Genomic DNA, 26,078 nt, shown 5'->3' with positions numbered 1-26,078 from the left:
CCATGGTCATCTGTGACGTTGGGGCGGGAGCCACCCCCGGGGTAGCCGTGCTGGAGGAAGTGGCGGGCGCTGCGGGTTGCACGGGCACGGCAGGGGCGGCAGGGGAAACAGGAGGAATAACTGGGGCAGGGGGCGTCACTGGCGCTGCGCATTGCTGGGCGCCCAGGGAAGCCGGGTCAGCCTGGGCTGCTGGAGAGGTGACCGTAGCGCTGCTGGTACCTGGACCACCCTGAGCTGTGAGCCTGACCCACACTTGAGTAAACAATGCCTCGGCCGGGGCCAGAGGAGCCGGTGCTGGTGCCACGGGATGCACAGGCACTGCCCCTGCTGGGAGGGTAGGCGCCCTTAATCCTGCTCTGACCTCTGACATGAAGTCTGCAAGGGTATTCGTGAGCTTACCAAGGTCCTCACGTGCGGAAAAGTCTGGGGTGGGCGCAGGTGCCGCCGGTGGGGGTGCGCCCTGACCGCGGCGGGAGGGGAAGCGGCCGCATGCACGATAACGTTTCTGACTATTTCGGGCGCACGGCGGGTGGCTGGTCCACGGGAAAGTCTTTCACTGTTGTCTTCCGCCCCCGCTTGGACCTGGTGGGCCCAGCCTCCTCAAGTGTCTCCTGTTCAGCTGCTGGGGGCGACAAACCGGCCCCGGAGTCCCCGGGATAGTTAGAGTTCAAACGTTCGCTGGCCCAAGCGACCCCTTTTTTTCTTGATCAGATCCATGACCGCTTTCAGCTGTGCATCATGGGAAGGACCTGGCATGGAGTCATCGACTTGGGACATCTGGGTGAAAAGCGGGGGGGATCCCTGGATATCCATTCCGCACTTGGTGTACCCTGAAAAAGAAAGTGGCTGTGAGCTGGCCGGAAAGGAAGAGATGCACGGCTGAGCCCCCGCTCAAGAGCCTGCCCACCAACAATGCTGCTGTAGTGCGCCGTTACCACCCCTCCTGCCACCCTCTGCTAACCCCGCGCCCACTGTACATACCTCTGTAAGACAAATCCACTTGCAGGGGGGGGTGCAGAATACGTAAGAGGTCAAATTCAGGCACGACGTCGGTCTGAAAGGAAAATGAATGCGTGAGTACAGCTCTTACCAGGTCTCAGTGCACCCTGGCATGTTGTGCATGTTAAAACGGCATAGTATTGCGAGAGATAACAGGCGGGGGCACGGGTACAATTACGAAGCCCTGCTAACAACACAGCACAACAGTAACAACAGTGCATGGGGTCAAATCTGGACAAGCAAGGATGGTGATCTGGAAATGAAAACGCTTGACAGTTACTCCAACCCAGCCTCATACCTTGGGTGGTAACTAGTGGGGTCAGGAGGAGCCCCTTCTAATGCGCTCACCCTGGCTGCCCTTTTCGTTGTCCGGTACAGAATCAGGCTGCTCTCCGCCATCAGCTAAGGGCATATGTGGCTGGCATGGACACCCAGTGGTGGGGAACAGGCGGCCATCTAATTGCCTATCGTATCTCCTTGTCTGCACCCGGGGTGCCAGGGCGACCTGGACCAGGCGCTGCACCCGGGACCTGCCTGCATTAAGCATTCACAGTGCTAGCCCTGGAGGCAACTGTAGTAAAACGACATGCCTACGGTGTCCCCCTAATTACCTGCACCCTGCCCCTTAGAGCTGCTCTGCAAACCCCTTGCCGGGAATTCCTTAACACCTGCAACAGGAGAACTGGATAAGTGAACATCCCACCATGTACGGTCACTCATTATAACTGTTGACCCACCCCACCTTGTCCCTCCACACGGGTGTGCCAACCGTTTCCGGGCACAAAGGTGCGGTGGACGCGAAAGCAGCCATTGACCTGGGATGCCTAGTGCCTGCCAGAGGGCGGACAAATGCTGGCGCAACCTCCTGCTGCCTCGCTGCAACGCTTTTCAGCTTGGCATACCTAATACTCAGCCAGGCCCTTTAGAGCTTCGGAATGTCCTACTGTTTCTTCCTTATTGTTTGCCGATAATATCGCGCGAACTCGCCCCACCGGTAATAGAGCGCATTGCCTGCGTACCAGTTACGATTGCACATGTACACAGGGAAGTTGAGTTATTTGCCCAGAATCCCTAGGATGTGGAGTCGACCCGAAGGCTCGAACCGTGACTTACTAGCTTCAAAGTCAGCAGTCTTCCCGTCTGACCACGTTTTCTCTAATGGTCTCCTCTCCTGCGCCACTCCCCGCGTGTGGGGAGGGAGGGGGGGGGTGGGCGGCGGGGGGTTGGGCTTGGCGTGTCTGCGTGCACCCGCATATGGCCCACCCCGCGCTAATCCGCCAGGCTGACCGACCCTGACCTTGGCAGCGAGCGGGCGAATGTGCCTGGTGCCCTTCGATTCGAGCTGGGCAAGCGGGAGAGATACGAGCCACACCTGCGCTTACCTAATGAACAATAATCGAACTATGCTGTAGATCTGCCCCGCGAGGCATGCACCCCCCCGCATACAACCTTGATATGCTTAATTTTACCCCCACCTCCTCAGCGGCCCGTCGATAAGTGGGCCGCCTTAGCCAGCTCGACCTCCAAAAAGTGGAAATAGGCAGAGGGGGGGGGGGTGGGGGGGGGGACCAGCCCGTAGGCTATCATTCACCGCAATTTTGAAAAGAGTGTCCCTGACGTAGGTCGCGCGGCGTCCGGAGCGGCAAAGAAGCATCTAAAATGGCGAGGGGAAGTTAAATACCCCTCGCCCTGCCTGCCACCCCAGACGTGCTTCGCTGGCCCACCCACTCTCCTGCCGGGGCTCCACCTCCCTGGGGAGGAATGGACGACCGAAGGCAAGGGGCGGGCGAGGCCCCCTGAGACTAGGGGGCCGCCCTCTTGATGGCCACCGGGTGGCCTCGGGCAGCCGCATTCCCCCTAAACAAAGCAGTCGTCCATGTAAACTTCTCTGGGGTGTCAAGCCCACCAGGGATACCGATATTCCCACATAAAAAAAAATGCTCCTATTCCTCTCAAATGGTGGAGGGTCTGCGATTCAGACCGCTTGACGCAAGTGCTTTCAAAGACAGGGTTCAGAGTTGGGGATAACTCTTAGCTTCAGGTAACCGGTGTGAAGCACTACTTTAAAGGTCAAAATCTCTCATCACATAACACCATTAATGTTACAGTTGCTTTTGACCTTAAGCTTGCAAGCTTAATGTTGTAAATAAAGGTAGCATAGTCCTTGTAGTTCCTTGTAAGTACTTTATTCACGTAAGATGGTAAGTTAAGAAGAGGATAGGAAAACCCCACCAGGAGCAGCCTCCTACCGCTCAGCCCTTCATCCAACTGACAGTCTAGGCTGAGCAGCAGGAATAAGTACAACACATAGTCTCAGCGATTTTGGTTGGATTTTGGAGCAATCATGTCCATTGCATTGTATGTTGAGTTCAAGTTATTTATTCGACAAGGGAATCAATATTGTCTTAATAAAGAAATTACATAAAACTACTAAGCTTGATATCGCTCATCCATGAAGGCTGCGAGTCGCCTGAATTCTATGTCGGGATCCGAGGCAAGGATTACGCTGTACTTTCTTCACTTTACTTAACAGGAGCCATTTTTTGAAGAAACACAAAAAAACTTAATTTCTCATAACTCTTAGGGAAAGAGTCAACAGTTCAACATTATACACTGTCCAATCAAATAAGGAGTCCTTGATAGCCCTCTGTTGATGTTGCCTCTTCCTTCGCTGCTTCAGCAGCCGAGCTAAGAGTCTCTGGTCTCCAAGCCTTTTTAATTCTGGTTATTAAGACTTATTGTGGTATTGTTCTTTGTACTATTGGCTCTGTATTATTTATTGTTGCTGCCCAGCTGCAGGAATGCTCGTCACTCTTCCGTGGCCATTAACTTTTCATTTTCCGCGCTTTGGTGCCTGGGGCCATTGGGACGTGGACCTCTGGCCACTAGAGGAAGCCACATCTCACACGCACAGCACGTCTCGTTGACCTAGGGCCGTGCACAATCTTGTCAGTGTGTGCAGCACCGCCAGCCAGGTCCTCAGCTTTGTGATCAGTGCCCCTACGCCTGGAGCAGTACGCCCAGCGGGGGTCTGTATATTGAAGCACTTAGAGAGATGTAACAGATGGAAGTGAGCAGACATCCACCAGGAAATGCCCATTAAATGTTTAAGGTTGGGTGGTGTCCTGCAGGGTTCTCGCCCCTGTCATTGGTCCTCTGGTCCGCAATACTTAGTTGGAAAGCTCCCAGCTTACTAACTAAACCCTCACTGAACCACTGGAGGCCCTAGCTTTATACCCCTGAAGTACTGTGTCTTCCCTGTGTCTAGGTCGCAATGAGTGACATCAAGGAAACCTATCAGGAGGAAGACAGCGTCACATAAGATCTTTGGGCTTCTACCCCATGGCGCTGAGTTCCTCTTGCACTTTGGAAGCAGTGCTAGTGAGGTGGACCCCTGCACCTCCAGAGGGGTCCACCTCACTAGCACTGCTTCCAGGAACTCTGCGCCAGGCGTCAACCTTGGCGCATTTAGTAGACTGAAGTGGTCCTTTATGGATCGTGCCCAATCCATCCCCTTCTATACCCAGAAACCCGAGACTTCGGGGCTTGATACATCAGGAATTCTCTTTACCCTATTCCCACCCTCACCTCCACAAGGGGCGGATTTGCACTTGTGGTCAGATGCGAGGTCGAGTCAGGAGTCTAGCCCACAGTGTACCTCTCCCAGTCAAATGTCAGATGATCCAGCAGAGGGGGCCTCACTGGCTCTTTCCATTATGTTGGATCCAGAAAGCCTGATACACCCTAGTTCTTCTGAATAGGCCCTCGCAGACAAGGTTGCAGCCTTTATTGTGGGATGGCTTCGCACGCCGCTCGATAAGGAGATCCACTATTGCCTGCGGGCCAAGTGCCCATGCTCTTCTCTGGGTGACAAGGTGGCATTGATGAATGCAGGGCCACCTTCTTGAATAAGAAAGGGGATTGACTGGTCTTGGCGGGCTTGCTGGGATAAACTACTGGATCTTTCAGACCCCTTAACGCATATCCTGGATAAAGCAGAAGAAGACTAGGTGCCCGGGTCTCTGATCTTCCCTAAGGCCTTGTCTTGCTGGGTCCTGCGAGCCATTATACTCTTCGGGAACGCAAACTGCGCTATCTCTACTTAACAGCACTGGTAGCTCCTCATCAAGATTGATTGCAAGCTGGGGGACCTCACCACCTCTGAAGCAGGCCCTGTTGCACAAGGGGGGTTGTTAGGCCATCTTTTCATTCAGGAACTTAGGAAACTTGTGCAGACCTTTAGTTCACTTGATAAAGCTTAGGCCTAACAAAACCCATCTTTATGCCACTATTTTTCCCCATGGCTGGCCGAAGTAGGGTGCATTTGACTGGCCACGCACAGCATTCAGCCTCCAGAAGGGGATATAGTGTTCAAATCTTCCACATCAACTCCTGAGGGGCTGGCTTCAGGACTTAGCCCACAAGTAGGAGGCTCTTACCTCCAACACATGGGTCCTTCAGACAGTCTGCGGTTTTCACATAGAGTTCTATGGCTCCCCAGTTCAGGAAAAGTCCCCTATGTTTTTGATCTTTTCTCCTGCTCAAGCCGAGCTTGTGGTCTTGGAAATGTTAAAACTGCTCCACAAAGGGACAATAGTACAGACCTTTCCTCATCCACTGTCTATTTTAAGCAATCTCTTCATAGTGTAAAAAATAGATGGCAGCCAAAAGCCGGTGTTCAACTTAACACTGTTCAACAAGTGGCTAGTTTACCAACACTTCAAGATGGAGGGAATACAAATGTTACAGGACCTCCTCCTCCCCAACGACTGGATGGGACGCCTGGATCTCAAGGTAGTGTACTTAACTATCTCCATCTTTTCTCCCCACCATTTCCTCCTGTTTCAGAGAAGGGGGACTATGTTCAAATTCACCTCTCTTCCCTTTGGTCTGTCTTCCGCCCAGTGATGCTTCTCGAAAGTGATGCGCTCATTTAGACTTTAACACCACATGCTATGCGCCGATTGACTCTGCTGGAAGGATTTTTAAAGACGCTAGTATGCTGCTCTTATCGTTGCTGCTCGCGAGGTCAGGAACAGGGGGCTCGCTGTAATCTTTTTAATCTTTGATAATAGTTTTTATTGTTGTGAAAGAAACAAACTGTTGAGAATAAACTTACCTGCACTATAAAAATCCACACTTCATCTCGCTACTTAGCGTTAATCAGGGAATCCGACACTCTTCAGCGCCATCTTCAGTAGCGCTCTAGTGGTTGGCCGGCTGCATTTGCCTTCCTATTTAGGCGGGGCAATGCAAGCGCACATTTACCTGAATAACTTAGACTTTAACACAACACGCTATGCACTGATTGACTCAGCTGGAAGCATTTTTTAGGACGCTAGTACGCTGCTCTTATAGCTGCTGCTCGCGAGGTCAGGAACAGGGGGCTCGCTGTAATCTTTTTAATCTTTGATAATTGTTTTCATTGTTGTGAAAGAAACAAACTGTTGAGAATAAACTTACCCGCACTATAAAAATCTTCACTTCATCCTGCTACTTAGCAGGAGTCAGGGAATCTGACACTCTTCAGCGCTATCTTGGCTAGCGCTCTAGTGGTTGGCCGGCTGCATTTGCCTTCCAATTTAGGCGGGGCAATGCAAGAGCGCAGCGCGCGGACCGATGGCGCGCTGGATGCGCACCAGAGGCAAGCCCGTCTGCGCCCGACGGCGCTCCGTCTGCGCCCAGCACCAGCAAGCTGCTCATTTCGGTCAAGGCAAGATAAATTATTCCAAAGAACTACTGCTCAGCATCGGGGAGAGGGCTGCTGGGGGGCGACATCAAGTAGTTCTACCACAGGGCAATGTTGTATTAATGTGTGGCTTGATTAATAGCAGGTCCCTGATAAAACATTATCAGGAGGTGTCGAATATGCTAGAAAGCATGGACCTGGATGTTTTATTTCTTACAGAGACCTGGACTAGCAATGACTCCTTGGTAGAGTTAGGATTTGCCTGCCCAGGAGGCTATAAGATTTTTCACAAACCTAGGGCCCCTCGAAGAGGAGAGGAGGTTGGGGTGATATTCAAAGAAAGATGGAACTTTGCACCACTACAGGTTGACGAGGTTGCTGGGATTCAGTTATTAGGCTTCTCTTTGCAAGAGACAAGGGGAAGGCTACTAACTGGAATGGTCTGTTACAGACCTCCAGGTTTAGATACTCAGTACCAAGCAATGTTTGATACTATTGCTGCCCTGACTCTAACGCACTCCAGAAGGATGCTTCTAGGGGATTTTAACTTATGGAATAATGGGGCTCTAGGGAATCATCTGAGAGATCTGAGGCAAACATGCGGGAATTTTAGTCTACACCAGTTTGTACAACAGCCAACCCATCTAGGAGGAAATGTGCTGGATTTATTGTTTGCAAACCACACTGAGACGGAGATGATCGATGTGTTGCTTCATAGCTGGACTGACCATTCATTAATCCATTTCAGGATTATAATGTCCAATACAGCGTATAACAACAATCGTTCAGTGACCTATCGCAGGGGAAGAGACTGGGCTAAATTACTAAAAAAAAGACCAGACCCAATATTCCTGAATCAGACCTTTTTTGTTCCTGATGACTCAGTGGACAAGAACTATCAAATCTACTGTAATCACATTACCAACACTCTGGATCTGTGCATCCCCATAAAACATATGAAGAATAGAGGAAACCTTCAGCTCCCTGGTACAGTGAGGAGCTGAAATTAATGTGATTCAAAAGTAGACAGGCTGAGAGGAGGTGGCGACGGTCCTACTTAGAGTCAGATAGGAAAGAGCTGAAATTAGTGAAGGCCCAATATAAGGAGGCTATTGCCAAGTCCAAAGCATTCTTCTTTGCTAAATCCATCCTACATGCGCCTAACAGTACAAAAGCTCTCTTCAATATCATAAGGGATCTTTCTAGCCCCGCCTGCACGGGCAATAAAGTGGTTGCATCGCAGAAATTATGCAATGAGATTGCCACTTATTTTGATGAAAAGATCACCAAAATTGTCAGAGGGTTTGATCCAGGCAATGCTAGTCGCCAGGATGAACTACCTCAGATACTAGCTGAGGAACCCTGGGCAGAAACATCTCTGGAGTACTTTCAACCTCTTACCAAGGAGCTTTTGAACAGCTTTGCTCAAAGTGTATCGTCTGGGTCCCCCCTAGACCCCCTCCCTCATAAGATCTGGAAGGATTGTGGGCAAGAATTATTCCCCTGGTTGCAACAGATTTGCTGTCAATCCTTAGAAGAAGGTGTGGGCCCAGAGGTATGGAAGAAGGGAGTGGCAACCCCCTTGCTCAAGAAATCCTCTCTGGACCAAACAAACCAGGCAAACTTTAGGCCCATATCCCTTTTTCCATATCCTATATATCCTATACAAATTCTGGAAAAGGTTGTCAGCAAGTCCTTATCATGGTATCTTGAAGAGAATCATCTGCTGGATAGGGATCAGTTCGGTTTGCACCCAGGACATGGGACGGAAACAGCCTTGGCAACTGTACTGGATAACCTACGAATGCGAGCCAACAATGGTAACTCATCTGTGTTAGTGTTACTAGATATGTCGGTTGCATTCGACACAGTGAGCCATGTAGTATTGATGGGAAGTCTGGAAAGAATGGGTGTGAAAGGACGAGCTCTGAAGTGGCTGCAATCGTACCTTTCAGAGATACAACAGGTTGTAACCATGACACCGTTTGCCTTCTCTAAGTCTCCAGTACGTCACAGGGTTCGGCAGTACGCCCCATTCTTTTGAACATATATCTTCTCCTGTTGATCCCATCATAAAATCTTTTGGGATTGACCTGGTTAACTATGCTGACGACACCCAATTGGTGTTCTCTTTGGAAGGGGAGCGTGCGGTGACCATGGATACTTTCCAGGAATGAATGCGCCAGACCTCCGGTTGGCTCAAAGAAAACTCTTTGCAGTTCAACGGGGGGAAAACAGAGGTGGTATATTGCTCTACTGCTAAAATGGTACAGCACCTGCCGCTAGAGTTTAAACTCACTCATGGGGATGACCCATTGGCCCCAGTCAAGACTGTACGTAACCTGGGTGTCCTGATTGATGACAACCTCCAAATGGTGTCACAGGCTAACTCCTTGTTATGCTTTAAAAAGAGTCTGAAAACCTGACTATTCCCAAGGAATGAGAGCAATGCCTTCCACTGATAATCAGTCCCGATGTTTGTTGATGTCATCTGCTCTGTTACAGCGCCAGGATACCCATAGGGTGACAGTTCGCATATATAAGTTTTGCGTACAATACAATGCAATACAATTGGTGGAATTCCTCAGGGCCCGGGGCCTTTGTCCTATTATATACCTAGACAACATCATCCTAATGGATCAGTGCCCTCAGAATCTATTGTTGCACCTCCAGATTGCCGTCTCTGTCGCGGAATACCTATGCTTCATCATATATCAGCACTGGTACCCTCTCAATCCCTGGTGTTCTTGGGGTTCGTGGTGGAGTCGGTCCGAGCCACCCTCAGTCTTCCCTCCCAGAAATTGACCAACATCAAACACGATCTGCAGCACCTGGTTGCCCAATCCTTCTACCCCACTTTCCAGATCTCCTCAAAGACCCAGAGGGGAATTCCGACATCTAGTGTTGGAGGGATCTCTGTCTCGTGTGGCATGGAGGATTACAGGGAACAATGGAAAGTCCTAGGTCTATTGTGACAGGCTGTGTCCCTCCTCTCCAAGGCATGAGTGGACAGCATAATTAAACGTTATAAGTCAGCAGGGGCTCAATGTGTGAGATGGGTTCATCAAAGACGTATGGATCCTGTGGGGACAGAGGTTGTCCACGTCTTAAATGTCCTTGCCTCTTTGGCATCAGAGGGGCTTGCATGCAGGTTCTCCTTAATACATTCAGGTCCCCGATTTGGGTGGGACATGCCCAAGTTGCAGGCCAGCAAGAAAGAGAGCACCCCTTAGTGTGTAAATTATTGCAAGGCATTCGTCTTTCCTTTCCTCCGGCTCTTAGATACTATGTTTTGTGGGATGTCAACAAAGTTCTTGATTTTGTCTTGGCAGTTCAACAAGTATCTCTTTCGAAAGGTGTTGTCAGCCAAATTAGACACTCTCTTGTGTCTAGTTTCATGTCAGCTTTTTTTAAATTTTATTTTTTACAGAATTTTATATAGATCAAACTTGACCCAAATGTATTGGGTATCAGAGCGATTTACGTAGCACCAGTTGCGCTACATGAGGACACATTCATTTTTGTTTGGCACAAAGAGATTAAGTGATTTGCCCAGAATCACAGGATGTTCAGCGTCATTGCCGAGATTCGACCAAGTATACATAAGAGGGTCCCTGTGGAGCGAATATCAAGGGGAAAGAAACAGGGAAAAACAAACAAATATACAACAATCAACCCCTTAAAGCATATTCACTTCAAAACTGTCGCACAAAGCGAGTAACACCTTTACATAACATTTATATTTTATTTTCAAAAATATTCATCTATTTCATTCAGTTAGTATGCAATAACTTTTCAATAAATACATATACACTTGATTCAAATGTGGCTCCATCCTACATCTACCGGTATTTCCAGAGCTGGAGACATATGGCGGCATTCTAATGCAGAGGGATTCTTCCCCTTGCAAATCACTTCAACTCGGCTGAGGTAGAGGAGCAATGACAATATGACCTGTACTAGATGGTCTGAATGAGAATCAGGTTAAATTAGGATTCTTGAAGCCGTGTAATAGAATCATCGCTGGAGACGAGTGTGCCTTTGTGTACAGTGCAGTCAAATTCGTATTACTTCTAATCACATATATAGATATCTTTTAGTATAGCTTGTAGCTCTCCTCCTTTTTCGTGACTGGACTAGTCTATCGGGCGAACTCTGACCGACCTTTTGGTGCTATTATAACTTACCAAGACACTTTGAGCCCTATTTTTATGATGGTGATGCTGTAAAGCGCTGAATCTAAGGAAGACGGCTAGAAGGATAGGATCCATTCTTTGGATAGTTTATTTTATCCACCAGTTGCCTAGATGCAACAAATACTATTGACGGAGCCTCAACAATAACCGCTAAATTCCTTATAAAAAGAAATGAATGTATCAGGCTTACTAAAATTCTGAATATACAATCAGCACCCTGATGAAGGATGGTACATGGAATTCCGAAACGCGCATCAGAGCAATTTTGTTGTGGTTTATAGTGTTTATGATGTCTACAATTGTTATGTATTGTCTTTGTTAAATTGTTTCTGTTGTGATAATTAATTACCGCTTTGTCTCTGCCTGGGACTCCTCTGTATTAGATGTAGGTTGGAGCCACATTTGAATCAAATGTATATGTATTTATTGAAAAGTTATTGCATACTAACTGAATGAAATAGATGAATATTTTTGAAAATAAAAAATATAAATGTTATGTAAAGGTGTTACTCGCTTTGTGGGACAGTTTTGATGTGAATATGTTTTAAGCGGTTGATTGTTGTATATTTGATTGCCGAGACTCGAACCCGGTTCCCCAGATTCGAGGTTGACCGCCCTAGTCTTTAGGCCAACTCCTCCTTTCCTCTGATGCAGAGCACTGAATCTATCAGGTACAGTATTTACCCCAGAGGGGGTTACTTTCCATATTTAAAGACATACTAATTGCCATTCTAGTCTATTGACTTGCTCTTCTTTTCCAGATTACCCGAAAGCTCTGTGTGGTAAGGTGCATAAAGAGTTATGAGGCTATGACGGCAGACCTCTGCCCCCATGGAGAACAATAATTGCTGGTAGCCCTGCAAAAACCATTCAAGGCAGTCTCTTCACCTATCCAGTGGCATAGCAAGAGGGATGCGGGGAGGCCGTCTGCCTTGCGCAGCACGAGTTTTGGGGGAGGAGACCTTCCCTCATTCTTACCTGCAGCTGCGCTGGTAGCAAAAGCAGGAATCGACCACCAGCATCCCCCCACTCTTATGGCCACCATGGGGTGGAAAAAGATGGGACTGCCATGGGGGCAAAAGGCCTAGCTACGCCATGGCACCTATCCTCGCCAGGTGGGTCCGATTGGAAGCTGGCCTTGATACCAAAGTATATCAGCTCACAGGTTAAAAATGTCTAGGGCAAGCCTTAGTAGGGAGCCGCAATTTAACAAGACTGCCCTAAACAATCTCTTTTTTGAGATTGAGTATGCTCCCAAAGAACAGGAAAGAGGGTGAGACTTGTCTCAACAATGTGGCAGTACAACTACAGTTATGACAAGTAAAACCTCTGTCAGAACTTGCATCATAAGTGGATTCTAAAGGAGTGCATTGTGTGAAGCGCAGCGCCCACAACTCCCTGTTGGTATACTGAATAGAAGCTGCTGCATGTGAAGACTCCCGGGCAGCATGGCTGGCGCAGGCCACAATAGGGACACGGACGGGCACTGACGTGAATGCCTTCGGCGTGTCAGTTGCGCTTCCGCTGCACGTACGGTGTATGAGCCTGTTTAAATAGCTAAGGTGGAAGGAAAGACTGGAGAGCAGCCTTAACAAAATTGCGGCTCTAACAGAACAAAAGAGAAGAAAATGTGCAAGAAGCCAATAGATGGAAATTTTAGAATACCTTAGTACGGCCCAGGATAACGTTCTTTAAAGTCACCCACCCCCATAAAATGCCTCCCACATAGAGTAAAACTACTCGAGCACTATTGAACACAAGCGCTCAAGGCAAAGTCTTGAGTTAAAACAAAGAGGTCTACAACACGCCGCCTGCAAAAACGGAGGTAAGTGACCAACTAACCTAAACTATCATAAAATTCTCGGAGACTGTCAGAGAATGCACAGAGGCAACAATATTATGTTATGTTATGTTAAAAGCATTCATACCGCGCTCGGTCACCAAACGGTTTCATGGCGCTGAAGACAAATGCAGGGGAGCAGTGCAGCAAAGGTACTCATAGGCCAACTGAAAAAGGTGGGTTTTAAGCAGTTTACGAAAACAAACATAACTAGGGCAGAGTCTAAGGGAGGTCGGAAGGGAATTCCACAATGTGGGTGCCAAGAGAGAAAAGCACAGGCCACCATGCTTTTTGCGTTTATTCCTTGGAACGATCAACAAATTGTGTGAAGAGGATCGAAGGTCTCTCGAGGGGGCATAACGCAGGAGGCTAGATGTAATGAATGCAGGAGCTTGCTCGGCAAGGGCCTTGAAGACAGTGCAGCCAAGTTTGAACATGCAACGAGAAGCCACTGGGAGCCAATGCAATTTCCTCAACAGGGGCGAGACATGGTGATGTTTAGGCTGATGAAAAATCAGTCTCTCTGCCTGATTTTGCACCAGCTGCAGTCGATGAAGATGGTAAGCAGGTATCCCAACATAGAGGGTGTTAGAGTAGTCAATACAATGATAAAAACATTACTAAACAAGGTTGTCGCACTAGCCACATAGTGCTTGTTTTGATATATTTTACAGTATTAAGATTAAAATGTTAGGTGTAGGTGTCACAGATGAGAGGGTGTGAATTATGCTCCAATTAGAATGGCATACCGATTTTAATAGGTTTCTGTTATTAGTTGTATTAAATCAATAGTGTAACAAAGTGATTAAAAGGTAGATAGTGACTAGAAAGGATTTTTAGTGGGTTGTGATAGACATCATGTCTCAAACTTGCGTGAATAGGTTGTCATTAGTGGAGATATTTGTGTTATAAAATAAAGGTGAAAGAGTGCAGTGAGGATGAATTTGTTAGTGCTAGAGAGCCAGTGTCTGTACTCAACAGACTCTACTCTGCCTGGAATTCCTGGACATTTTTCGGTGTAGAGAGTAGTCAACACCCTTTCCTTCCAGGGAACAAGATTGAGAGACCTAGGAGAGCCTCCATCAGTTGCGGGTACCTCTTTGTATTCCTGGAAGCAAGGGAACGTACTCTCCCCATACGTCATTATACAACTTGTGGGTGTCCTCCTATGAGCATCTGGTGTGAGCTGCATTTACCTTATGCACTATTCTGTCCCTCAAGTCCTTGTCTGTGTCATTTTGTTGTCTGGCTGTACAAAATTGGGTTACTTGTTGACTGGGGTGTGAGCCCAGGTCAAGCAGCAAACACAATCCTTGTCAGGTTAAAACACAAGCAAACCCCAAATTATCCACTGCTCAACCCTCTAATACCTTGGCACAGAGCAGTCAGGCTTAACTTAGAGGCAATGTGTAAAGTATTTGTGCAACACTTCAAACAGTAAAAAAGTGAAAAGAACACACAAAAAGATCCAAGACCAGGTTATAAAAACAGCAGAATTTAAAATGACAAAAATCCAGTCTGTAGAACCGGAAATATTAAATTTTAAACATTTAAGTAAAAATAGCGCAAAAAAGCACAAAGCGCGGACTGTGGATATCTGGATGCGCCGGGCTGGGACAAAATCATAAGTTCAGGTTGACCACGATGGATCGCATGCCAGCTACAAGGACCCAGTTAGGCCCGCTGGACAAAGTACTTTAATTCCTGGCTTGCTGAGCGTTGCGTGGATCCGCATCAAAGATGCGTTACGCAGCTGAAGCGATGTGTAAGTTCCAAAATGCGGCAAGGCTGCGATGTGAGGGCCAGTATCATCATTGAGAGTCACATTGATGTGGCTTGTGGTGCGAAGTCCGGCATTGAGAATTCGGAGTACAATACATCAGTTCCAAAGAAATGCGAGGCTGCAATGCAGATTAATCCCAGATCTCTTGACTGGGGGTTGAATGGTTGAAAAGTTTCAGCACTCCATCCATCATTTTGTTGTGTTTGTGATCCGGAGTGCGGCATCATCGTAGAGGCTGCTATCGACGAGCGAAGCCAGGGCCTGCGTCCAGGATGCGTTGCGGATTTGGGGAAATGCGACGGTTCCAAAGAGCTGAGATGTGGGTCTTTGCAACAGGTTCAATCCATGCAGCAGAGGAGATGTGTCAGTTATGCCCAGGATTTAAGCTGTGCAGCAGAGGTGATGCATCGGTTCAGTTGGTTCCACAGAGGCGGACAAAGCACCCTGAGCCCACTTTCAAGGGTCAACGGCTAGTTTGGTGCCATCTGGCAAGGTAGACTGACAGATGGTAAAGTCCAGGTACAGATGCAAGGGTGTTGGAAGCCTGTTTTATCCATGAGGCTTCAGATCAGGAGGCCAGCCAACTAGCCCTTGGAATACCTCTGGGTTCTAGGTTCAAGAGATGCAGGTCCAGTTTTTCTCACCCGGGCAAAAGAGCAGCAGGCAGCAGATCAGCACAGTACAACAGGTCAACAGTTCCTTCAAAGCAGCAGTCCAGCAATATGCAGTCCTTGTAGCAGCAAAGCAGGCCTTATTCCTGGCAAAGTATCCGCAGGTCCAGAAGTGTACTGAAGAGTTGGTGTCTTAGGCCCAGTATTGATACCCAGTTGTGCCTTTGAAGTGGGGCAGAAGCTTCTAGGGTTTCCGTTTGAAGCCCCTAGGAATTTCATTTCCCTGTCCTGGAACCATACTAACCAGAGGGGCCATGCAGCCCTTTGCCCTGTCCTGGCTCCAGACTAACTACAGGGTCCATGCAGCCCTTTGTGTGGATGCAGGACACAGCTTATTCAGGTGCAAGTGAGGCGGTGCTCAGTGCCTCCCTGCCTCCTGCCAGTGATGGCCCATTCAGGCATACCTAAGCTCTCTATTGTGTGTGGCTGTCTAGGAGGAATACACAAAGCCCAACTGTCAGCTGCACCGAGTCATGTGACCAGAGACAGTCTACAGGCACTAAATGACCAAGGCAAGACAATGCCAACCTTCTAAAAAGCATTTTCAGAATTACAATTAAAAATCCGACTTCACCATCAATTAGGATTTTAAATTGTGATTTCAGAGACACCAAACATGAACTGGTCCTCTACTCCCATTTGAAAATTACACTTATAAAATGTAATAGTGCAACTCCAATGTTATATGGGAGAGATAGGCCTTTCAGTCATAAAAAGCATATGTGAGCTTTTCACTATCAGGACATGTAAAACCTAAAAGTACATGTCCTATATTTTAAATACATTGCACCCTGCCCTATGGGTTGTCAGGGCCTACACTAGGGGTGGCTTGTATGTATTAAAAAGGAAGGTTTGGGCCATGCAAAAGGTTTATTTTGCTAGGTGGAAATGGTAGTTTAAAACTTCACCCACAGGCTCTGCAATGGGAAGCCTGAGTCATGTATAATGAAATACTTAAGTGGGTGGCACAATCGGCGCCAAAGACCCACTAGTAGAATGTAATTTACGGGCCATGTATTACCAGTGTACTATGGATGTAGAAGTAAATTAAATATGCCAATTGGGTGTCAGTCAATGTTACTATGTTTAGTGGAGAAAGCACAATCGCGTACATACTGGTTTGCAGTGGTAAAGTGCACAGAGTCCTTAGGTCAGCAAAACAAGGTCAATAAACATGGAGGAGAAAGGCAAAACGTTTTCGAGGAAGACTATCTTAAGGCGGACAGGTCTAACACGGGCGGTGCTCCAAACAACTGTAGCTGTGTCCTATTTTTCTCATTCACCATAACAGGTAATTAATTTTCTGAGAACCTGAGTTGTCTTCTTGTAGACATTATGAAAAGAGAAGCAGTTGTAGGTATACTTCTGGTGCTTCATGTTGTGAATGGTAGATCGTTTATATGGCTTGAGGATTTGTGCTGTATAATGTGAGTTACAGGTGTCGCTGATAAGTTGATTTGGAGCAGTTGTGTTTTGACAGAAATGTCTGGCAGCTTGACATATGTGTCTGCATTTAGAAACCCTGTCTGACACTGCTGTTTTCTGTCATAAACTTTTGTCCATCTCATTGTAATGGGAGACAACTAAATATGGCGAACATATACTAACGTTGATGGACTTGTATCCGTTATGGGTGGATGGTAAGAATGATGAAGAAAGACTGTGGATCGGTCAATTGACTGTCTTCTGTCATGACAGATTGTAGTCATTCAGACTAAATCCTAAATATGGTTGACAGAATTCAATGCGCCTGATGGATAGATCAGTTCAGAAGTGACAGAGGAATGATTGTCCATCTGCCAGACTCTGAATCAGGCCCAGAGTTCTACTACCCTACATTTCAGTTAGCGTGTCTTCGATAGAATTATTTTCCAACTCGGGAGCGGCCTGATAAGGTTGAAAATTCAGGAACTGTTGTGCTACGGATCAATAGAGTGTGTGCTCAGTCAAGTTTAAGGCTTTGTCAGCAACCTTTTCTTGTTCATGAAAGGAGAAGAGAGATTCTTACGTTATCAGTCTCAAGCTGTTGATTTGTTTTGTAGTATACAGGCATTTCATGGTGGAGGGTATTCTTTGTTTGAGATAGTCCCAACAGCAAAGGACATGGATGGTGAATATAGAGATGCAAGATACATATCTTTCAAAGCCCAAGTACCACTCCCACAGACAGCTTCTTAAATTCTGCTGGGAAAAGATAAAAGTATAATTTCACAACTCTCTCGTTCAGGCTGTTGTTGACCCTGTGGTGCTTTACAAAGTTCTAAAGACAGATCTCGGGCTGTTTGAGTTGTGGTATAGCTGAATGATATGCTGATTCTGTCATAAAGTTTTGTCCATCTCATTGTAATGGGAGAAAACTAAATATGGTGAATATATACTAACGTTGATGGAATTGTATCCGTTAAGGGTGGATGGTAAGAATGATGAAGAAAGACTGTGGATCGGCCAATGGACTGTCTTCTGTCATGACTGATTGTAGTCATTCAGACTAAACCCTAAATATGGTTGACAGAATTCAATCCGCCTGATGGATCGAATAGCTTGGGGGGAGGGCGGTAATTGTGTAAGGCGTAGAGGGCTCATTAAGACACGTCTCCGTACGAAATATAGCATCCAGAGACTTCAAATAATCAAACAAGTGTTGCCGATGCCTGGGTGGGGACCGACAGCTATGGCTTTAAAAACAGAATGTAACCCTATTACTGTCCCTGACAGCAGTGGTTATGTGGCTGGAATCAGCATTATCTCCTGTTTCCAAATGGTTAGAGTTGCCTAATTTAGCTGAGAAAGAACAGCGGGAGCAGGAGGTGGGCTTACCGGATCACTGACAGAATATCGACTGAAAGAATATCGACTACCCAAAATATCGTTGAGAAAATATCGACAGTCAAAATATCGAGTTCCAATCTACAAACAGGTAAGTACAAAAATATCGAGTACAAAATATCGTTTACAAAAATATCGTTGTAAAAAATATCGACTTTACTAAAAACAATGTTTAATTACATTAATATAAAAAATTAATTACTAAAATATAATTAACAATACTTAAAATAACTTTTAATAATTAAATAATTAATGTAAGTAAAAAAAAAAAACAATTCATCATATTTCTTAAAACATATATATATAGTAACAAAATTTAATTAAATAATAGGCAATATTGTATATGTACCCCAAAAACCCAAAACTGACCCTGAACCCTAAAAATACCCCTTTACCCAAAAACTGAAAACTGACCCTGAACCCTAAAAATACCCCTTTACCCAAAAACTGAAAACTGACCCTGAACCCTAAAAATACCCCTTTACCCAAAAACTGAAAACTGACCCTGAACCCTAAAAATACCCCTTTACCCAAAAACTGAAAACTGACCCTGAACCCTAAAAATACCCCTTTGCCCAAAAACTGAAAACTGACCCTGAACCCTAAAAATACCCCTTTACCCAAAAACTGAAAACTGACCCTGAACCCTAAAAATACCCCTTTGCCCAAAAACTGAAAACTGACCCTGAACCCTAAAAATACCCCTTTGCCCAAAAACTGAAAACTGACCCTGAACCCTAAAAATACCCCTTTGCCCAAAAACTGAAAACTGACCCTGAACCCTAAAAATACCCCTTTGCCCAAAAACTGAAAACTGACCCTGAACCCTAAAAATACCCCTTTACCCAAAAACTGAAAACTGACCCTGAACCCTAAAAATACCCCTTTACCCAAAAACTGAAAACTGACCCTGAACCCTAAAAATACCCCTTTGCCCAAAAACTGAAAACTGACCCTGAACCCTAAAAATACCCCTTTAATTTAACATAATTAGCAATTAATCAATTAAATTAAAGTAATTACCAATTACATTTTAATTAATTAAAAAATATTTTTTAATTTACAATTATTTAAATATTACTACCAATTATTAAATTTACATATTTAATTAATTATAATTAAATTACTTCCCACCCTATTCCCCTATAAACCCACAACCCGCTACAGAAAATACATTATTTTAATTTACATAATTAGCAATTAATCAATTAAATTAAATTAATTACCAATTTAATTGTAAATAATTAACATATATTATTTAATTACCAATTAATTAATTATTACTACCAATTAATAAATTTACATATTTAATTTATTATAATTAAATTACTTCCCACCCTATTCCCCTATAAACCCACAACCCGCTACAGAATAAAATTACACAATAATTTAAAAAAATTATTAATTAAAAATAATAATTAAAAAAATGACACTTTTCACATATAATATAACATAAAACACTATAAATAATTAAATATTATTTAAAAAACTATATTTTTTACTATCTAGATTATATACTTGGATATTTTCACTGTCTATATTATTTACAGTCGATATTACTTCACTTACCTTAAAAACGATATTTTGACTGTCGATATTCTGTCTAGTCGATATTTTCTCCAAACGATATTTACAACTCGATATTCTTTCCAGTCGATATTTTGGAGTCCATATTATGTCTGTGCACCGGGCTTACCATCACTAATTACTAACTTACTAATATGAGACTAGATAAGAAAATTAAGTCCACTAAAAAGACATTGGGTGCCCTTTAAAACACATGGTGAAGGTGCTTCCCAGAGACAAGTTAGGATAGAAAAACACTGTAAAGAATGACATGAGACAACATTAAAACATGCAATGCCCGGCCCCAAGATAGCACATTTGATGACACAAAATTGGCACACATGCAAAGCAAGTGCACAGGGTCTAAATTAGAGAAAAGTAAGATCACTTTAAACTTATGGCGGGTCTTCTTCAAAAAGAAAGAGGAGCGGATTGACTGTGTCACACTTATTCTCACAGCACCCCCACTACCATACCAGGTGCTGGGGGAAGAAATATAGGCCCTTAAATACAAGGGATGAATCCATTACAAATGGATGAAGAACACCCCCGCAGTGGGTTTTCACAACCCCCTATTCACCATACCCTCTAAGTCCCTGAAAAAGTTTTTACACTCAGACCAAATGACGCCCCCCAACTTAAAAGCAACAGTAGCCCTAGAAACTAACAGCGCAATGTTGGAACTAAATATGTGGGACAAGTGAACGTATGGTTAACCTTACACATGTACGATAACTCCCCTGAAGAAGAGGAGGACAATGACAACAATGACAATAAGAAGGACTTAAGGGACAGGGATGACAAGGTTTTATTTATCTCATCAGTCTCCGTGTTCCAGAAGGGGTCGATGACCCTGAACCAATTGTATCAACTGCCCCAAGTGTTTTAGGGCAGCAACATGGTCTCATAACGACAAAAGAATTGGTAAAGGGTCGGGCTGACAGACCTAGTGTGCACAGAGAGCAATGGGGACCAGAAGAGGCACTAACATGGTATAAAGACGAACAAAAGGGCCATGCCCCAGACTTGGAGTTCAATCCCCATGAAAGGCAAACTGAACTATAACATAGTAAGAAATTAATTTAAAACATCATAGAAAGTGCAAAGAAATGCCTTGAAAGGATACAACGTTTAATAGAACAACAAAGGGGCCGCCTTTCAAAGTTCAAAGGAGGTGAAAATCACGATAATTTGATAATAACAGACCTCACCAAACGACAAAAAAGAAACAAGAGAACTGAGACAGACACGTTAGAATTGAAAGGGTACCGTTGTCAGCCTTACACAGGGAGTTTCGACACGGAAGGACGAATGATCTTGCACAAGGACAGGTTAGGTCAGTTCCTGGTTCACCCTGGACAGCCAGACAGGAAAGGACTCACTCCAAATGAGATATGTCTGAGGGAGAAAACAGATGGTATAATGTCGTACCTTTCACTGACTACCTAGTAGGATGGACAGAAGTCCTAACACTACAGATAACGCCATGGTCATAGGAAGGTTCTTTTGAACCCCGAGACATGGCAAGTGCAAAGATGTGCTTTTTTCAGCGCAAAGGGGATTCAGATTGGGATTATCCTTTTATGCAATACATCCTGTGCGTATGGTAAAGATACGCCAGAAAATATGATTTATGTCATCCTGAAGGCTTGCCCCAAATGCCCCTAGTATTCAAAGGATGGAGAGTACAACTTTATGTAACCTGGCACCATATGGACAAAGAGAACCTTATAAAACAATTGCCACCTCTCGTTGAAGAGGTGGGGAAGTGGATAGCAGTGCTTGAAAAGCACACTGCTAGCAGCACACTTGCAAGTGTTGATATCCAGAGTCTGTTAAGTTCCCCCATAGGAGATGAGACAGGCGTATTATTCAGGAAGGCAGGAGTACAGAATGTGACAGTGACCTGACCCCAGGTGTGACGAATCCTCCTTCAATACCTGCAGAGGAATATTTGGAAACAACTGCAAAAAATGTATCCAGACAGGTCTGACATTAGGTCTCTTATGGTGCAGACAATGCAGCAAATGAGGATCCAGCACAGTTTCTTAGTCATATGAAGGAAAAATGGATGCAGGAAGTTTTGGAAAGTTGGAACATGACTGGAGGAAACACAGTTCTGTTTTATAATATAGTGAAAAAGGGACTACCAGCTGAAGTGCAGGATAAACTAGACAACTTAGTGGCTCTAGACGCCAAACCATGGACAGAGATACAGGCACACATAATACGCTTCTGTACGAAGAGACAGGAAATGGAAAAGATTGGCAAAGACAAAATAGTGAAAGCAGCAGCAAAATTGGCCCAGCAGAATTTGTCCAAGAAAACAGAGGCAGGAATAGCTACCACCGCCACCCAACTAGCCGCAGTATCCCTGGGGGTATCACCTGTAAGCACCACAATGCAACTCCAATGATATGCCCAAGGATGCAATGACAAGAATGGAAGAGGAGGGCGAGGATGGTTCGGGGTAAATGGATCAAACACATTCCAGACTGGACAAACATGAAACTATTGCAGGATACCAGGACATTTTATTAGAGACTGCGGGTTCAAAAAGAATGATGAACGTAACAACCAGATGAGGGCAGCATATGGCCAACAAATGGCACCACCCGGTCGCATCATGGCTCAACCCACCATAAGTCCCCAAGCAATATATGTCCGGCAGCACCAAATGCAATAGCAGCCTAAACAACATTGACAGCCCCAGCAATTACAGCAACCCGGCCCACAACAGACAGTGCAGCACACTTTACAGCACCAGAACTCACAAGGAGGGGTAACAGTCAGGGCAAGGAACCCCTTCAGGCAAAACTACATACAACGATATTCCCAATTAAGGTGCCCATGGAGTAGTCTCACGTATCCAGTCCTATTGGTGACCCACAGGCCAGATGAGGACCCCACTGTGATGGTAGCCATAAATGATGTACAGCTTTCTCATTGACACAGGGCCAGCAGGTCCTGTATCCATTAAAGAGGACTCCCACTGTCAGACTCATCAATGGACACATTGGGATTCTCTGGGGCTGGGATGAGGGTTCCATTCACTAAACCTGTGAAGATGGGAATAGGGGGGGAGTTATGTTAGCAGCAGTCTCTTAATCTCCCCAACTGCCCCAGCCAACTTGTTAGGACGTAATCTTATGGCACAATTGAACACGTACATCCACTTTGAAGAGGATGGGACAATGATATGTTCAGGAATGTCTCGCACATGCATCATGAGAATAATCACGCACTCCCCAGGCGATGACAAGGTTAGGCTAGACTTACTGACATCACAGCCTTCACCAGAGCAGTATATACCATCATAGCAGAAACACCAGAATTAACAGGAGAAACAAGTTGAATTGCCAAGGAACTTTCTATTCCAACACCAGAGCCCTTATTCTAAGATGTCGGGTTCTGAAGTGACAGGTAAAGACCTCATCCTGAAGATTGAGGCCATGGAGATATCTCCCACCTATTGGATATTAATGGCAAGTGACCACACCTATGCGATGTGGGCCTGTGTCATCTTTCATGATCCAAATATAAAAGTGAGAGATATATCAGATGACCAGTTGTTTGCTGATGACCCCACATGGGCAGTGACTGTTTACTGAGACAGTATACCACTACGCACCACATTGGAGACAAGATTTGCAGTACCAAGAAATGTCTTTGGCCCCATCAAGAACAATGATCTTTTGCAGGTACCCCCCCAGTCTGTGGACAAAATGCCCACATGACTTAGACCTTGTTGGTACGGCAGTAACATTCAGAATAACTTTGAAGCAAGGAGCAATGCTACCGAGAGTGAGACAATACCCTCTATCTAAAGAAACAGAGGAGGGCATTTTGACAAATCATTTAAGAGCTGCGCCCCCCTTAATGACATAGTGATACCAAAATTCCCTGTAGTGCCTGACTCTTCCGCCATCCTCACCAACATACCCCAGGATGCTAAATACTTTTCAGTGATACACCTAAAAAATTCATTTTTCAGCATTCCCCTGCACCTAGACAGTGGCTATTTGACCGCATTTTCATACCGCAGTTCTCAGTACCTCCATTCTTGATGAGCTCAAGGGTACTGCCAGTCCCTTAGCATCTTCAACAGGACGGCCAATAATGACCTCACAAATTTTCAATGTAACAGCACAGTATTACAGTATGTCGATGACTTGCTGAAACTAGTAGTGGTCCAGAGGAACAGTGTCTCTGCTGTGTACCCTTCCCCAACAGGGCTACAAAGTTCACAGAGACAAATTACAGTATTGTCAGGTAGAAGTCCTTATTTTAGTAGCCTACTTGATTCTATTAAAGGTCATTAACCTTTTGAATAAGCGCTAGGCACAGCAGTCTTTGCAGTAGAGTAAAGGGCTCCCATTTTTATGGGTGCACCTCTGACACCGTATGCCGAACATGCAGTGTTTGCACTACTTCAGGAAGTCAAAACAACACTAACAACACAGAGGGTAGCACGCTTTGGAATAATATTATCATTAATATCTCTCGAGGTAGTTAAGTGCCACACAGTCAACCCTGCCACCTTCTTATCACACCCCATTTCAGATACAGACAATGATGCCCATAACTACGCCACATTTACTTGATATGAGTTTAGCCAAGCATCTGAAGACCCTATTCCAGGTATAGTGTTGTATATTTTGTGGATTGGTCGTCCTCAATAGATCAGGACATGGGAGTAAGACATACAGGTGTAGCAGTGGTTAGGGCTATGCAGCATGACTCTTCAGACACACTGCAGATAACTGAACAGATAACTTTGCTATCTCATTATTCACCCCAGGCTGCTGAGCTAGCAGCAATAGCCGAGCTTTGTGACATCCCTCAAACTAGCGGAAGGAGAAACAATAACAATATACTCTGATTCAGCCTATGTCACCACGACTGCACTCCAGCATCATGCAGTGGAGTAGGTGGGGGTTCCTCAACTCTGATGGAAGCCCTTGCATAAACCTCCCTCACCTGGAGGACTTAATGCAAGCCTTGACACTGCCACACACAGTCCCAGTATGAAGTGTGCAGCCCACACTAATGCCCAAAACTTTGTATCCTGCAGAAATGTCCTGGCTGATTGGGAAACTAAGGATGCAATAAGATGCCCCTTTAGCAGTGCATATGCCACAGTTTTCCTGGCTACTGACATGTCAGCTAGTGACACAATGGCACCTTAGGGCCCCCTGGATGCTACCAGGCATTACATAGAGACAGCTCAACTGCACCTAAGAGAGATACAAGAGCCTGCCCCAGAGCATGATAAATAGTTGTGGGAAGCAAGAGGAAGCACACAGACAGGAACAGATTTCCCTCCAAATACGCCAAGATTAGTTTGTACCCAACTTAAATGACATGATCACAATGTACTTACACATGTGCACAGTGTGCCAACAGTATTCACCAAATTCCATCTTCAAGGAAATAATGTTCACAATCTCCTGACCACAAGGACTCTAAGGAACTACACATTAATTATGTCGATATAACTGACAGATGCACTCATCATCGCTACATCATAGTTGTAGTCTGTCCATTCTCAAGGTGGAACGAAGCAGGACCAATGTCCATAATTTTACCAAGTCTACTGCTAATTTTCAGATCCACGATGTGATATCCTGGTGGGGAGTTCTTGAAGGGATCAGACCTGACAATGGCACACACTTAGAAAACAATATCTTCCCCCACCTCATCACCCTGTTAGAAATAACACACAAATGCACATCAGCTTATCACCCTCAAGGCAATGGCCTCAATGGACTCCTCAAGAACAAAGTAAGTGAACTATGTGTGGCATTGACAACAAACTTTTACTGTCTCCCACTAGCACTGTTTGCCATGAGAAACACCCCAGGTTCAGATCACCGTTTGACCCCACATCAGATAGTGACAGGGAGAATAATAAATACATTTGTGCCACCAACTACACATAAGTTGCAGACTGAGGGCCTTATTTATGAGTAATTGGCATAGCATAATGCCGGAAGTCTTGTTGTTGCTCTGCCCTATGCCAATATGAAAGTGCAGAAATGTATTTATGTTCTTTCACCTTGCACTGGTGCACAATTTGCTGCATAGCACCAATATAGGCACCCTTGCACCACTGTGAAAGGGTGCCTCCATTGCATGTAGGATTGTTTTTGTGCAGGAAGGCACCTTCTTGCACGAAAACAACCCCAAGAGGCGTTTTCTTCTTTCTATGTGTGCTGCAGAATGTAGAACGCATGGAAAGAGGAAAAACGAGGAGAAATAAATATATTTCTCCTCGTTACGTCTGCTCTGGGGAGGTGTAAGGTTTTGGCCCTGCCCCAGGTTTACATGATTAAGTAGATCTTGGGCAACGTCAAAATACATGGGTGTTATGTTGGAAAGCCTACCGCAACGCCCATGGAATGCCTCCTTGGCGCAGAGTAAATCGGTCCCGTCCTGGCTGCCCACGGGGGAAACGCCCAGTGCCCGCTAAGGCCAGTCCGGCCCTGGTAGCAGCAGCAACAGGGAC

At 45.5% G+C, this 26,078-nt stretch overlaps 1 protein-coding gene and 1 pseudogene across 1 annotated transcript in view; both read left to right on the top strand.

Moving 5' to 3' along the window:
- The window catches only part of IKZF3 (IKAROS family zinc finger 3), a 661,121-nt gene that overhangs the window by 36,200 nt on the left and 598,843 nt on the right, over positions 1–26,078 (top strand). The gene's annotated exons all lie outside the window — the stretch shown is intronic.
- LOC144752836 (uncharacterized) lies at positions 20,882–22,520 on the top strand (annotated as a pseudogene).

Source organism: Lissotriton helveticus, chromosome 5_1 (assembly GCF_964261635.1).
Source record: "Lissotriton helveticus chromosome 5_1, aLisHel1.1, whole genome shotgun sequence".
In the NCBI taxonomy this organism is placed as follows: Eukaryota; Metazoa; Chordata; class Amphibia; order Caudata; family Salamandridae; genus Lissotriton; species Lissotriton helveticus.
The sequence above is the reverse complement of the archived record's forward strand: the minus strand, read 5'-3'. Positions and strand labels throughout refer to the sequence as shown.